Here is a 14847-nt window from a genome sequence, read left to right as displayed (position 1 = left end):
GGCTTGCTTTGTTGCGAATTACCAATCACTACCGAAATATTAATCTGTATCACGGAATTCTAAAAATCAGTCAAGTGCGAAACAGGCTCACGAACCAAGAGCTCCGTACCATCGTACAAGATACAACACTTTACTTTATATTTATTTTCATGGCAACCATTTTAAAATTGTTATTTGTGGTGAAATTTTAAAAAAGAAATAAAAAAACCATAAAAAAACCTACGGATCGAATACATAGCGTCCTTTTGGAAGGCGGTTAAAAGTAATGCGGTTTAAAATACGGTTTAAAAACGGACGGTTAAAATAGCCATTGGCCTCCGAATAATATTATAAGTACCTACCTACTCGTCTAAGCAATCAAATCTCATTTGTGCCTCTCTGACCACTTCTCACTGCACTCAATTATATTGAGCGTTTCGTACAAGACATTATGTCACATGAAACAAACTCATACACGTATGAAGTAGGACAAGACTCGTCGCAGTAAACAGAGGCTGAGAGAGTCGACGGATAAATCTCATTTGTGCCTCGCTGACCACTTCTCACTGCCATCAATTAGATTAAGCGTTTGGTACAAGATATTGTCACATGAAACAAACTCAAACACGTGTGAAGTAGGACAAGTCTCAGAAGCCCTCGTCGCAGTAAGCAGAGGCTGAGAGAGTCGACGGATAAATCTCATTTGTGCCTCTCTGACCGCTTCTCACTGCACTCAATTAGATTAAGGGTTTGGCGCAAGACATTATGTCGCATGACACAAATTCATACACGTATGAAGTAGGACGAGTCTCAGAAGCCCTCGTCGCAGTAAACAGAGACTGAGAGAGTCGACGGATAAATCTCATTTGTACCTCGCTGACCACATCTCACTGCCATCAATTAGATTAAGCGTTTGGTGCAAGATATTGTCACATGAAACAAACTCATACACGTGTGATGTAGAACAAGACTTAGAAGCCCTCGTCGCAGTAAACAGAGGCCGAGAGAGTCGACGGATAAATCTCATTTGTGCCTCTCTGACCACTTCTCACTGCACTCAATTAGATTAAGCGTTTGGTGCAAGACATTATGTCACATGAAACAAACTCATACACGTTTGAAGTAGGACAAGTCTCAGAAGCCCTCGTCGCAGTAAACAGAGGCTGACAGAGTCGACGGATACCTAAATCTCATTTGTGTCTCTCTGACCACTTCTCACTGCACTTACTAGATTTTAAGCATAAGACATAATATTATGTATAGGATATTCACAGAGTACAGTGTGACTAACGTTGGAATTTCCGTAATTTTCATGGCCTACCTATATTAGTCACGCAAATTGCTAATGCGCTTGGCCGCCATTGTAGTGACGTCAGCACTAGACTGAAGTTTCGAGCAGATGGTATATTTTTATTTCGGCTGACGTCACAATGACGCCATTTCAATGTTAATGAGACATGGTTCCAGCGCAATAGCAATTTGCCGGACTTATACCTAATATCATATCCTTACTCTGTGATTTAACTCATGTAGACCATTTCCTTCCGCTGTATACTGAATCTTGTACCAAACATGAAACTCAAATGAACGCGAGAAAATAGTTTTCCATTCGGTACAGAGCTGTCCGGACGAGTGGAGAAAACTGGCATAAGCGAATTAAGATTTAACTCTCCGTGGACGCGACTCTTATACAAATTAGGAGTTTTGCATTGCATAATGCATTGCATTATGCTATGCAAAACTCGTAATTTGCAAATAGGAATATCTCATATAGGATTTAATAATCCCATATTATTGTAAAACTAGAGAAGAAATAAAAGGCTTTTTTTTATATTTAACAGGCGTTTTTTGTTGTTATGGGTAAGTTATTACAAGTTACAACTTGTAACTCGCCCCTTGGCAAATCAATTTTATGAGGCGATATAAAAACTTTGCTCGAGTTAAAACTTAGGCGCTAACCTTAACTGTTGCCTTAATTTTATTAATGTGCTTTTATAAAGCTTTTTATGTCTTTCAAAACTTTGGACTTTAATGTAAGACTTGGTAAAAAATTATAGTATAGTAGAAATGTTGCTCTTTGAACGTTGTTTTCAAATTTTAAATTCCAAGTAGGTAAAAATTACTTTCAATAAGTATTTTATTTTACCTCTTTTTACTAAGATACATCAAAGCTACGAAATTGTGTGGAATTTATAATTATATATATATTTATTATATTATTATATTTATTATTATATTATTATTTTTATTATAATTTATAACTTATTTCTTATTTAAAGAAAATAACACCAGCATACGTAGTTTAAAACTTCATTAAAACTAAAAAGTACCTTACGAAAATAAAAGCAAAACCCCAAGAGTGTAAAAGTGTACGTGCTGCAATACAAAAGTTTTTTAATAACATGTAAAAGTTTCGTAAGAAAGGATTACTTTCTTAGTCAACACTGGGTATATTATTAAAGTCTTATTATTCTTATAAGAATTTGCAGAATGTGGTAAAATTATTATACAGTTCGTTTATTATTCCCAATTACAGTTAACTACACTAAATTTAATTATTTGTCATATTTGCTGACAAATGGGCTGACCTCATGGGTCAGATCTTGCACTTTTGTGAAAATTTATAATTTTGCTTTTTAAAATTTATAATTTTAACAATTTTTGTAAATATGTTTATGTTAGTTTGTACTTTGTACTCGTAGTTTAATTAGTGTAATTGGCTTTATGGCCGTTCTAATTAAATAATAAATAAATAAATAAATAAAATAAATAATAATAATTAGGTATAATTATTAGATAAGTGTTAATATGTTATAATAATAAAAAATAAGCTGTCTCCTTTCTAGCTATTATTATTTAAACGTTCCGACTCTTATTTTATTTCACTAGGGTAGTGTCCATGTAGTGCACCGAGAAACATCAGTGTTGCTGGAACAATAATACAATCATTCATAATACTAGTTGAGTTAGTATTATAAAGGTACAAGGTGACAAAATGTCACAAATTATAACTAGATACTTTTATATACTTTATAAAAATTATTTTTTTGGAGTTTCGCACATTTATTTCCTTTAAATTTTTTTGTGTCCACACTTTTGTATTATAATTCTGGAACCGGCTAGCTCCTAGTTCCCTCTATCGAACGTAACCTCAAACGTCGCTTCGGCGGAAGATGGCCGTCGCGTGCCGATTGTTGCTCTGATTGTTTATTACGATTTTTAAAGTTTTTACCTAATAAACACGGATTATTATCAGTGAACTTCGTGATCAAGTTGTTCAATAGCACAATACGCGTGTGTTTTGTGAGTTTTTAAAGTGTTTGAAATAGTTTTTCTCTCAAAAAGTGCGGCAACTTAAGTGCAAGTGAAGCGACCAGTTTTCTAAAAGTGATTTTATAGAGGAATGTTGTGATAAAATTGAGTGTGTAGTGAGTTGGAGGGCAAACTTTCGACCGGGATTAGCTGCATTTATTCTAAAAGGTATGCTTCTTTCATTTTTACTGTAAAATATGGTAAACTTTGAGAAAGTTACAAGTTTGTTTACGTCCAAACTCCAAACAGCCGCGCATGTCCATTTGATAATAAAGTTTATTTATTTAAGCGGTGACTTTTGAACTTCACATTGGGTAGTGAATACTTGCTATCCTTAGATAAAACTAAATCAATATGACTCAAAATGCTAAAAAAGTTTATCTGAAGTTCATTTCCCAACGCTATCTGCTGTTAAGTCGAGTTGTATAGTATTGGATCGATAAGCTTATTGTGTTCTATTATTAATTCGTCGTGTTTGTGACAAGTAGACAGGACTTCGTAGAGAGATGGGTTTGATATGTAATCTAGATAGTTGTAAAATAAAGTTGCGTAGTTACTTACTGACTTTGTTTTTTTTCGTTTCACGGTCATTCAACCTGTTTCGTGATCGAGCCATATACAGCCTCCTCCGTTGTGCTTCTTATAGATACCAATAACAGGAGATCTTATTAATATGACCTTAATCGATTATTAGTTTTGTTTTTTTATAATCAAAAGTTTGGACACACTATTATAATAATTTCATAGGTAATAATATGTCGTAATACTTAATTAATGAGCAAGTTATTTTGTTTTATAATTATAATTTTACGAAATTTACTCAATTAAAAAACATTAATTTTTGTTCATAATGTTTTTAAGTTTTTTTTTAGTAAACTTTCATAATTATATTAAAACTTCAAAAATATATAAAAACTGCTGATAATAGATTTATCGACGTTCTCTACCTACTTAATAGTGAGTTTATTTTATTTGTTTTATTTTTCTAAATGACTAGGTATCTACCTATTTTTATTTTTTTACCCAGGTTTCATCCACCTTCTTCAGCATATTGCATTTAGCTAATCCCATTTGATAATGCTACCACAATAATACACAATATTCAGAAAACTTAATTTCATTGCGAGAGTGAAACAGGTGTATATTCAGTGAATGGATTATTCAAATAAATTTTGCATGAGTGATAATATTATGCATGTTAATAATTATTAAATGCAATGTTCGGCCATGCATCATACTGTCTGATCCATATTTCATAAATAATTGACGAAGCTCTTGCGTTTTTATTCCCGGGCTCGGTACAATTGTTTTGTGCCTGTCAAATATGCGTTTTAATTTGGTTGACAAATGTTTGAAATGGTTTTTTTGTTGGTGGATAATAGGTATCTACATTTTATATAGTTTTCGGTGTTGAAATAGGAGTACAGTGTAGCTAATGCAGTAGTTCAACATTGACTATTGTAATATTTCTTAGATAAAATACATGGCATACCTACCTAATACTAAGTTAAGTACTTAGTGAGTTAATACTAAGTTAATACCTACTACTAAACTAAATTAAGGTAAAATATTTTTGCATAGTCAATATTAAATGCATATAATATGTACAGAATTTATAATATGTATGTACCAATTATTTATTAAGGATAAATAAAAGGCTTTTTTTTTATTATACTAAGGTCTGCTTATTAATTTTAAGTAATGCAAAGTATATAATTATGTTAGAGCTATATAAATACCTTCTAGGGTTTGAAATTCAAGTCCAAACTCCGGAGTTCCGGAGTTTCGAAGCTTCATTAAAAAAAATTAATGTGTTTAAATGAAGCGTTTGATTTGAATATTTCTTGCGCTAATAGAAATTTTAAGTCAGTTAAGCAAGAAATAAAACAAATCAGTAAGAAAAATGAAAAGGATATTTTACTTTACGACCTGATAAAATTATTATAGAATAAATTCAATAGATTCAAAATATGCAGACTTGATATATGAATAACCATTTAAGAGTTAAAGCCGATTATTTTTTGAACTCAAAGAAATTATGTACATATCATGAGCAGATTGGTCCTGCAACTTGACAATCAACGAATTTTAATTCAATAAAGAGCTACGCGAAATACTAGTGTTTGAGTTAAAATAAGAACTTACTGAATTGACCATACTGTGCGTAAGATGACGAGAAAATCTATTCCATTGTACTTAATACAATTCTATTCTCAGTCAAGCTTCATGTTCTATATTTAGTCAGTTTTGGCACTCAAGACTGGAAATTGGTTCGGATCATTCGTGAAATTGTATTATTAACTAAAAGGCTACTTTGTCTTTTCTCATTGTCTTACTTACCCAGCTGAGTAATAGGTATTCTGGATGGATCTTGCCATATTCTTGGTAATATCGGTTTAATAAATCGGTGGTAGGAATAATATAGTTAATTAACGTACTAACAGATTGATTCGGACTTCGGCGAGCATCCCGATAGATCTTGAAAAATGTGTAGGTATGTACCTATTTCTTGTGTTAAATTGGAGCTGAGTCATTAGGCTAGGTTTTTATATTAATGAAAGAATAAAATCGGACACGTATTATAAAGAAAAATATTAATCTTAATCTTATTATTATAAAAAAATATACCTATGCTGTAATAAGTTATATTATTACCATAATAAGGTATAACATTACATCATACAAATTTAGAGAAAAGGGGAGATATCCTTTTGTGAAGTTGTTGGCAGAGCTAGAAAGTTATGAATTTTTACCTACCTATATACCTATAATATAGAAAATATTTTGACTCTTCATCCGGGTTTAATTATGCAAAGCCATGGACGCGTCATAATAATGAATATTTTTAATGATTTATAGTAGGAAACCTTTCGTATTACATTCGTTGGAGGCAACTAAGGCTAGAAAAAATAGAACACGAGACGGTATCATTTCAAGATAGTTTTCGCTAGAAATCGCATCATAAGGAATTTTTAATCTATACTTATATTATAAAGAGCTTAAGTTTGTACGTTTGTTTATAGGGGGTAATCTCTGGAACTACTAAACTGGTTTTGAAAATTCTTTCAACGCTAGAAAGTTTCATTATTCCTGAGTCACATTGGCTATATTTTAATTTCAAAAAAATTTGAAATCTTTATGAAAATTGTAATAAGCTACCCTTGCGAAGCCGGGGCGGGTCGCTAGTAGGTACACCTATAAAAACGTACAGACGATGAAGGAAAACATCACGAGGAAAGCTGTACGCCTGAGAAACCACAAAGCTAGTCCACCTAGTGTGTACACTAGGCCAGCGTGGCAGACTATGTCCTAAAACCTTCTCATTCTTAGACGCCTATACGAGACTCGTGCTCAGTAGTGAGCCAGCGATGTGTGATGATGAATCGTCAAACGTTGCTGTCACGATTCGGTTTTATCCAGGCCTTTACAGTAGAAAACATTCAACGTTACAGCCATCGGAAGCGGCTAACATTTCAACAGACACGCGACCGAGCAATAAATAATTTTTATTATCCCATAAAAAACATTCTGGAACATTCGCCGATCGTCCTTCATCAACTGGCCTGTCATTAGGGTGGCTGTTTAATTCAATTAATTGAATTACTGTGCGACCTCCCACCAAGCTAGCATTAATTGGTTAACTACTGCTAAATCGCGATTTGTTACACTGATAAATCACTATATTGTTCTTCGAATTTATTTGTAAATTAACAACCGTAACTTTATAAACTATAATTAAATTATTAAATGATTGAAATATGTAACATTATAATATTTGCATAATTACATTACATAAAAATTATTCACACAATAATGTAGGAACAAACACATTCTCATTTCTAAATCAGACAGATATACAGATATATACCTACTACGAAAGTTTTAAGTATTTTCTGAACAATAACAAATACTAAATCAGGAAAATAAAATAAATTATAGCTGTATAATTAATCAAATTGAGTGATAAGTCGACTTGACATGTAATAAAATAGAGAATAAATGTAATTAAATAGAGTTATAATTTAAATATATAATAGGAAAAGGTGGCTGACTGACTGACTGGACTGACTGACTGATCTATCAACGCACAGCTCAAACTACTGGACGGATCGTGCTGAAATTTGGCATGCGGATAGGCTATTATGACGTAGGCAACCGCTAAGAAAGGATTTTATAAATTAAACCCCTAAGGGGGTGAAATAGGGGTTTTAAATTTGTGTAGTCCACGCGGATGAAGTCGCGAGCATAAGCTAGTGTAATATATAAAGCTTCCAGAATCCAGTTCCTACTACTCTACTTACAAATGAAGTAAATCAAAGTAAAATGAAACTCAAATACGGTAAGTAAAGGCACCAAAGGAAGGTTTGCGGTACGTCAACATTTACGCTCCAAGACATACTATTTACAAAGCTCTCAGTATATATTTATTAACTGCTTATTAGTTAAAACCTGAGCTTAAAATTTGTTTATTGCAAATATTTAATGAGAGCTCCAAAAGCGCTTTGTCAGAGCAATCTAATTTAATTATCTGTTCTTAATTTAGTACTTCACTAAAGTTAAAAGTTAGAATTTTTTTAATAGATTTTTTTTTTGACAAAACTAAAAGAGAACAATTTACATTACACTTTTAGACCAAAGCACTAGATAAAAAGCCGAGACTGGTGGTGGATGACAACAGCCTTTGACTGCGATCTTGTCTGGTGGTAGGTACCTAAGTAACTTGTAGTTTAATTTTATAGCGGTCTAATTCGAAATAAGTACCTATAGTATGCAAGAGGTCTAGATGGCAATCGGGGCAGGGACGCCCCGCACACCCAGTGCGGGATAGCATGGGTGACGTGTGGATGTGCGGGGCGTGCCCCCACCTCATACTCCGATTGCCATCTCAACCCGTCGCGTACTATACCTACCAGTTTAAATAAACTCATACCTTATAAACTAATATTAGTTTCTACATACACTAAGTCGCTTGGTCGCACAACTTTGCTAGTAGAGTAAGAACTAGCCACTGACAATTTAGCCAATTTAGAATCCCCAAATTGTCTAACCCAGGAGTCGAACCCGAACCTCACACCTATAAGAAAGACCACAGTGCTAACCACTCCGTCAGGTAAATCTGTCACTGACAAAAAACGTAAAAAATGAAATATTTTGATTTCGTTCCAGTTTAGTATTGACAAGACCATCACGACGATACTGAAAGAATTTACTGATTGTGGTCGTAATAAAACACATTAACTCAATTACTATATAAAGTGTATTGGAAAGACTAATAAATTTAACAATGATTTTACTAGATTTTAAAACACGTCACCACCGATTAGCAAAAGTCACAGAGAAAAAAAAAAAAAAAAACATTGTCAACAGATTATAAACCTAGGGTTGCATTCCTTTACAACACCCACCCTGAATGCAAGCCCATACCTCTAGTACAAAACAAATGTTTATTACATATAGTCCCTTTTGTTAGTATATCAGCAATCATTAGGGTTCCTTTAACATAACAAAACATTATCGCATTATTATTGACATGGTTCTTTAAAAAATGAAATCTTATATCTATATGTTTTGTCCGAGGTAAATAACAATCATTGGTAGTTAGTCTTATAGCACTTTGGTTATCACTGTAGATTGGTAGAGCACTTTCTTGAGCCTGGCCCAGTTCTTTCTGCAGCTGCCTCAGCCATAGAGCCTCTTGTGCTGCCGAAGTCATGGCCATATACTCAGCCTCAGCAGTGGACAAGGCTACGGTTTGCTGTTTGCGCGAACACCATGAAACAGCACCTCCCTGCAACATAAACACATAGCCAGTGCACGACTTCCTGTCATGAATGTCGCTGGCCCAGTCAGCATCACAGTAGCCGGAGATTCCGGTTTCGCCATCTCTGGTATAGGTCAGCTTCAAATCTTTAGTACCTTTTAAATATCTCAGCACCCTTTTTACTGCCACCCAGTGCTCTAATTTAGGATTTTTATTAAATCTACTCAGTGTATTCACTGCATACGATATATCTGGACGAGTTCCTTGAGCAATATAGAGAAGACAGCCAATAGCTTGCTGATAGGGAAAATCTATTTCAGTTTCATCTTCAGAAATTGTTTCAAATTTTGCTGACACTTCTATAGGTGTTCTGACAGGTTTACACTCTAGCATTCCAAACTTACTTAATGTTTCTTTTATATATTTTTGTTGATCTAACATTATTTTGCCATCAGCTCTAGTAATGTTAAGCCCAATACATTGACTCACTTCACCTAGATCTTTCATTTTGAAATGTAATTTTAATTTTTCTTTTATCATGTCTTTGTCTTCCTTTTGAGATGTGAACAAAATGAGATCATCCACATAAACAGCAATATATATACTTTTAACACTATCATAATAAATGCAGGGATCAGTCTGTGAACGTTGCAATCCAATATCCTTTAGAGATTTATCCAATTTAATGTTCCACAGCCTGCTGGCTTGTTTGAGCCCATATAGCGACTTGTGTAAGTGGCATACCTGTGAGCCCTCTTCATACAGCTGTGGCTGTGTCATATAGATTTCAGCATCAATTTCTCCCTGCAAAAATGCTGAGACAGCATCCATTTGATCAATATGTAGATTTAGTTTAACTGCCAAAGCAAATAGGTAACGTACTGAAGAATATTTCACAACTGGAGAATATATTTCTCCATAATCTATTCCTGATTTTTGAGCATAGCCTTTAATCACAAGTCTAGCTTTAAATTTTATAATATTGCCTTGTTGATCAGTTTTTGATTTAAACACCCACTTGCATGGTAAAGCCTTTTTATTGTCTGGAAGATCTGCCAAGCTCCATGTATTATTTTCTATCAATGATTCATACTCTTCATCCATAGCCTTTTTCCACTCGGACGCATTCACTGAGGATAAGGCCTCTTCGACAGTTTGCGGGTCAGTGAGGTTTGTCATAAGACATAAAAGGCTAGATTTACCCTTTTCATCGTTAGACCTATTTCTTGGCCTTAGAGTGATGTTTCTGTGTATCATTGGTCCAACAGGGGGTGAAGGGTAATATGTCTGATCATAGTCGCCTGTATCTGTTTCATACTCACTTGAGTCCGGACCATCCTTTTCTACTGAGGTACTCGGCGAGTCTGAAATATCAGGGACCTGGTTTTCTATGGATTTCTCTGACAGATTATCTTGTAACAAATTGCCTGTGCTGCATGTGCTCTGCTTATTAATCTCAGGCTCAGACTTTTCACACAGAGGCACAGTGTAACATTCATTTAATTTTTCCAAAAACACAACGTCTCTACTTTTAATTACTTTATGTGTCTTAGGGTCCATTAATCGGTAACCCTTTGAATTCTCACAATAGCCTACAAATATCATTTTATGTGACTTACTGTCCCACTTAAGGCGCCTTTCCTTAGGGACATGTACCATGGCCTCACAACCAAATATTCTTACATGAGACAGGTTTGGCTTTTTACCACTCCACATTTCATATGGTGTTTTATCACCTAGTGACCGTGTTGGTGAACGGTTCACAATATATGCAGCTGTGGCAACACTCTCAGCCCAATACCGTTTATCCAAATTTGCATAGCAGAGCATACTTCTTGCTCTTTCTACCAATGTACGGTTCATCCTCTCTGCCAGTCCATTTTGCTGAGGAGTGTAAGGGGTACTTGTTTGATGAGTAATGCCACAACTGGACAGATACTTTTGTAATGAACTGTTACAGTATTCCATGCCATTGTCCGTCCGAATTATCTTAATCTTATTATCCATCTCATTTTCCACCTTCATTTTAAAATCTTTAAAAATTTCAAGCACACTCATCTTATCTTTCATGAAGTATACGTACACCTTTCGTGTGAAGTCATCAATAAAAGTTATAAAGTATTTCATACCTCCATAAGAGAGATTCTCCATTGGGCCGCACAGATCAGAATGTATCAGTTCTAATGGCTTCGATGCTCTAGTACCAAGATTGTTAAAAGGCTGTCTTGTTTGTTTTCCTTCCAGGCAACTGGGGCAGATGGTGGTGACATTGCTTTTCTTCTGAGCCAGAGTCACACCTTCGGTGCATTCGGGCAACTTATTTACATCTGAAAAATTAAGATGACCCATTCGAGTATGCCATAGAATACAATTATTATTAGCGGCTTCATCTGTGGAGGTTAGGTGGACAGAGAGTTCTTCTACGTTAAGACTGTATAATTTATTGGAAAGTGTTGCTGAACATAAATACTTCCCGCTGCAGTCACATATTTCACAGCCTTTATTATTGAAGGTTATTTTAAATCCATTGTTTACAATAGTGCTCACTGAGAGTAAATTAGCTGCCAGACCAGGTACATACAGAACATTTCTCACCTGAATGTTTTTATTACCGGGTAAACTAATATTTACATCTCCCATAGCTTTCACTGCCATCTGCTTCTTGTTGGCTGCTGTTATGCTGTCCATAGGTGGCTCGGTGACGTTGTACAACCAATCCTTCCTGTTCGTCATATGCATGGATGCACCAGAGTCTATGTACCACTTGTTGCTGCTCTCATCGATGGTTGCTGAAAAAGCTGCAATAAAACCTGAATTATCTTCTTTCTTCTGCTCTTTATGCTGCTTCTTAGGATTTCTACAAAATCTAGCTAGGTGGCCGTGTCTATTACAATTATAGCACCTGGGTCCCTTTGTCTTCAACGGAGGCTTGAAAGTCTTTGAATTTGAATAAAAAGCAGTAGAGTTGCCGTTGGGCTCGGATGACTTTATCTCTTGCATAAGCTTGGTCTTAACAAGGTCAGCACTTATGATGGCACCTGAATTTTCCAGCCCCATAATCATTGGCTTGTACATTTCCGGCAGGCCAGCCAACATTAAGGTACCCAGCCATTCATCGTTGACTTCAAATCCAATATTTCTGAGCTTATGCGCTGTAGTCATAATTTTACTCACATAATCTTCTACACTAGTGCTTGATTCCAGATTTGTATTAATTAAATCCCTTAAGAGACCCACTCTCCGTGTCAAACCACTGTCGTCAAAGGCCTTTTCTAGGCTTAGCCACACTTCCCTCGCAGTCTTACAATCCTGCACATGTATATAGTTCTGAGGATCTAGTAACAATATCAATTTTGCTCTGGCTTTGATATCTTTGTTAGCATCGAAAGGTTTCGTCGCATCAATGCAATGCCATAAGTCTTCGTGCTCAAGGTATGTGCGGACACTAAACTTCCACGTAGCAAAATTGTCACGCCCCGTCAATTTCTGTATGTTGAACATATTATTACTGTTGTTACTATTCATTTTCAATGTTGCGCCAGCCACGTTGTAATTACATGTAACCTCAAAATCAAAGTTCGGATGTGTCAATTATTTTTCCGTAACTCAACCACGCTCTGCTACCATGAAAGAATTTACTGATTGTGGTCGTAATAAAACACATTAACTCAATTACTATATAAAGTGTATTGGAAAGACTAATAAATTTAACAATGATTTTACTAGATTTTAAAACACGTCACCACCGATTAGCAAAAGTCACAGAGAAAAAAAAAAAAACATTGTCAACAGATTATAAACCTAGGGTTGCATTCCTTTACAACAGATACCAATTGCGATTACACGGCATGTAAAAAATTAATGCGTTACGAGCAATTCCCTTATAATTCAATTAATTGGATTATAAAGAATTCTTAAGACAACTGTTTAAAATATTTTTAGAACAACAAGGGCTTTACAGCATATCGACTATACTTTTCTTTTATATTTTCAAGTCCAACTCAAGCGATTACGATGAAATTTAGCGCAAGAATTCTGTATATTTTTGAACTACGAAATTTCCGATTGAAAAAAAGGAGAGACTAGCTGATCTGTCCCGGCTTCGTTCGGATGGAATTTTTAAAAAACTTTGCTTCCTTCTATAATACTACAAATAAGAAAAGTGTGTCTGTCTTTCTGCTAGGTTTTCACGGCCCATCTGTTTCACCGATTTTGAAAAAAAGGGTACTTACATAGATACTTTACATCCCGGAGACAGACATAGGCTACTTTTTGTCACGAAAAATTAAAGAGTTTCCATGGAATTTCTGAAAAAGTGAAATAAACGCGGACAAAGTGGCACGCATCATCTAGTTTCATACATATATATAATCTATATTTAATTAGGTACTTATATTGGGGCTTAAAGGGATTTTTCATCATAGTTCTACTTATTTCATTATTATTTCATAAAATAATTAAGTAAGTATTTTACTCATTACCGAAATAAATATAATTCTGAGTTTCGGCATTTACTGTGATGGAAATCGCGAATCAATTCAATTTAAATGACTATTTATAATCATTATCGCAATCACATTTTCAATTAAGCTGAATTCAATGCGTGAATGGAAAAATTGGTCAATAATTCTGGAAAAGTGTTGATTAGGTAGGTATTAATAATTTTCTTTTTTTTTAATAGAGTTAGCGAGCAAACGAGCAGGCGGGTCACCTGATGTTAAGTGATTACCGCCGCCCATGAACATTTGCAGCACCAGAGGAACCGCCGATGCTTTTCCGGCCTTTTAGGAATTTGTTGGTCCGCCCCTTGAATAACCCCATGTTGTAATCTAGTGGGAACACCGCCGATGGGAGTTGGTTCCACAGTTTGCACGTTACAGTACGCGCAGAAAATAATGTACGTCGACCTTTAGAATGAGATTTCGGCTTTGTGGAGCGTTGTCTCTGTCACTCATACCACTTATTATCTAATAAGCCTCCGCTCTCCGTCCTTCCGTCTGTCAGCGGGCTGTATTTCGCGAACCGTAATTTAGGTTTAAGTTGAAATCCAAAATTCACAAATTTTTAGTTTGCGGATTTTTCCCCTTACGTGTGCTATAAGACCTACCTTACCTGCCAAATTTCATGACTGTAGGCCAACGGGAAGTACCATATAGGTTTCATGACAGACAGACAGATAACGAAGTGATCCTATAAGGGTTCTTTTTTTACTTTTGAGGTACGGAACCGTAAAAAGGCTTTACTTGATTTTTATCCCGGAAAATCAAAGAGTTCCCTCGAGATTTTTAAAACCCTAATTCCACGCGGACGAAGTCGCGGACATCAGCTAGTTTCTTAATAAAGCCCTGGAGTGGTTTAGGCAATTCTACTTTCAATACGACTCTTACACGAAAGACTAACAAAAGAGAGAGAGTTCGTTTTTATCTTAATGGCTGCCAAAAAAATGGGCATTTCAAAAAATTAAGTCGCACTCCACGAAGATATTATGCAAAGAGCACAAAGCAGGGTAAAGGTTGGTTCACACTGACGATGCGTCACGACGCGTCTCTGCAATGAAAAGATGTATAAGTATGCTACAGAACCTGTCGCACAATATAGTTACCTATGAGTAGGTATGTGACTTAATTGACGCTTTGATCATGAAGCGAATAGTTGCTTTGCTTTATGGGATGCTATAAGATAGGCCATCAAATAGCGCATACTTTTTACTCTTTTTTTAATCGGCATTACTAACTTTAAACGAATGAAAACGTAAGCGAAAGTTTAGTCTACCCCGACTAGTCGATTTCTGACAT

The 14847-nt window shown here is 35.2% G+C and overlaps 1 protein-coding gene across 1 annotated transcript in view; it reads left to right on the top strand.

Annotated features, from left to right (window-relative positions):
* Nucleotides 1–3151: 3151 nt before the first annotated feature.
* Nucleotides 3152–14847, top strand: part of LOC117993128 (uncharacterized) — a 713143-nt gene continuing 701447 nt past the window's right edge. Inside the window, exon 1 of the mRNA XM_069506506.1 lies at nucleotides 3152–3459. The gene's annotated coding sequence lies outside the window, so the exon portion shown is untranslated. The remainder of the gene's footprint in view (nucleotides 3460–14847) is intronic.

Source organism: Maniola hyperantus, chromosome 23 (assembly GCF_902806685.2).
Source record: "Maniola hyperantus chromosome 23, iAphHyp1.2, whole genome shotgun sequence".
Taxonomy (NCBI): domain Eukaryota; kingdom Metazoa; phylum Arthropoda; class Insecta; order Lepidoptera; family Nymphalidae; genus Maniola; species Maniola hyperantus.
Note: the sequence above shows the minus strand (reverse complement) of the source record. Positions and strands in the feature narration are given on the sequence as shown.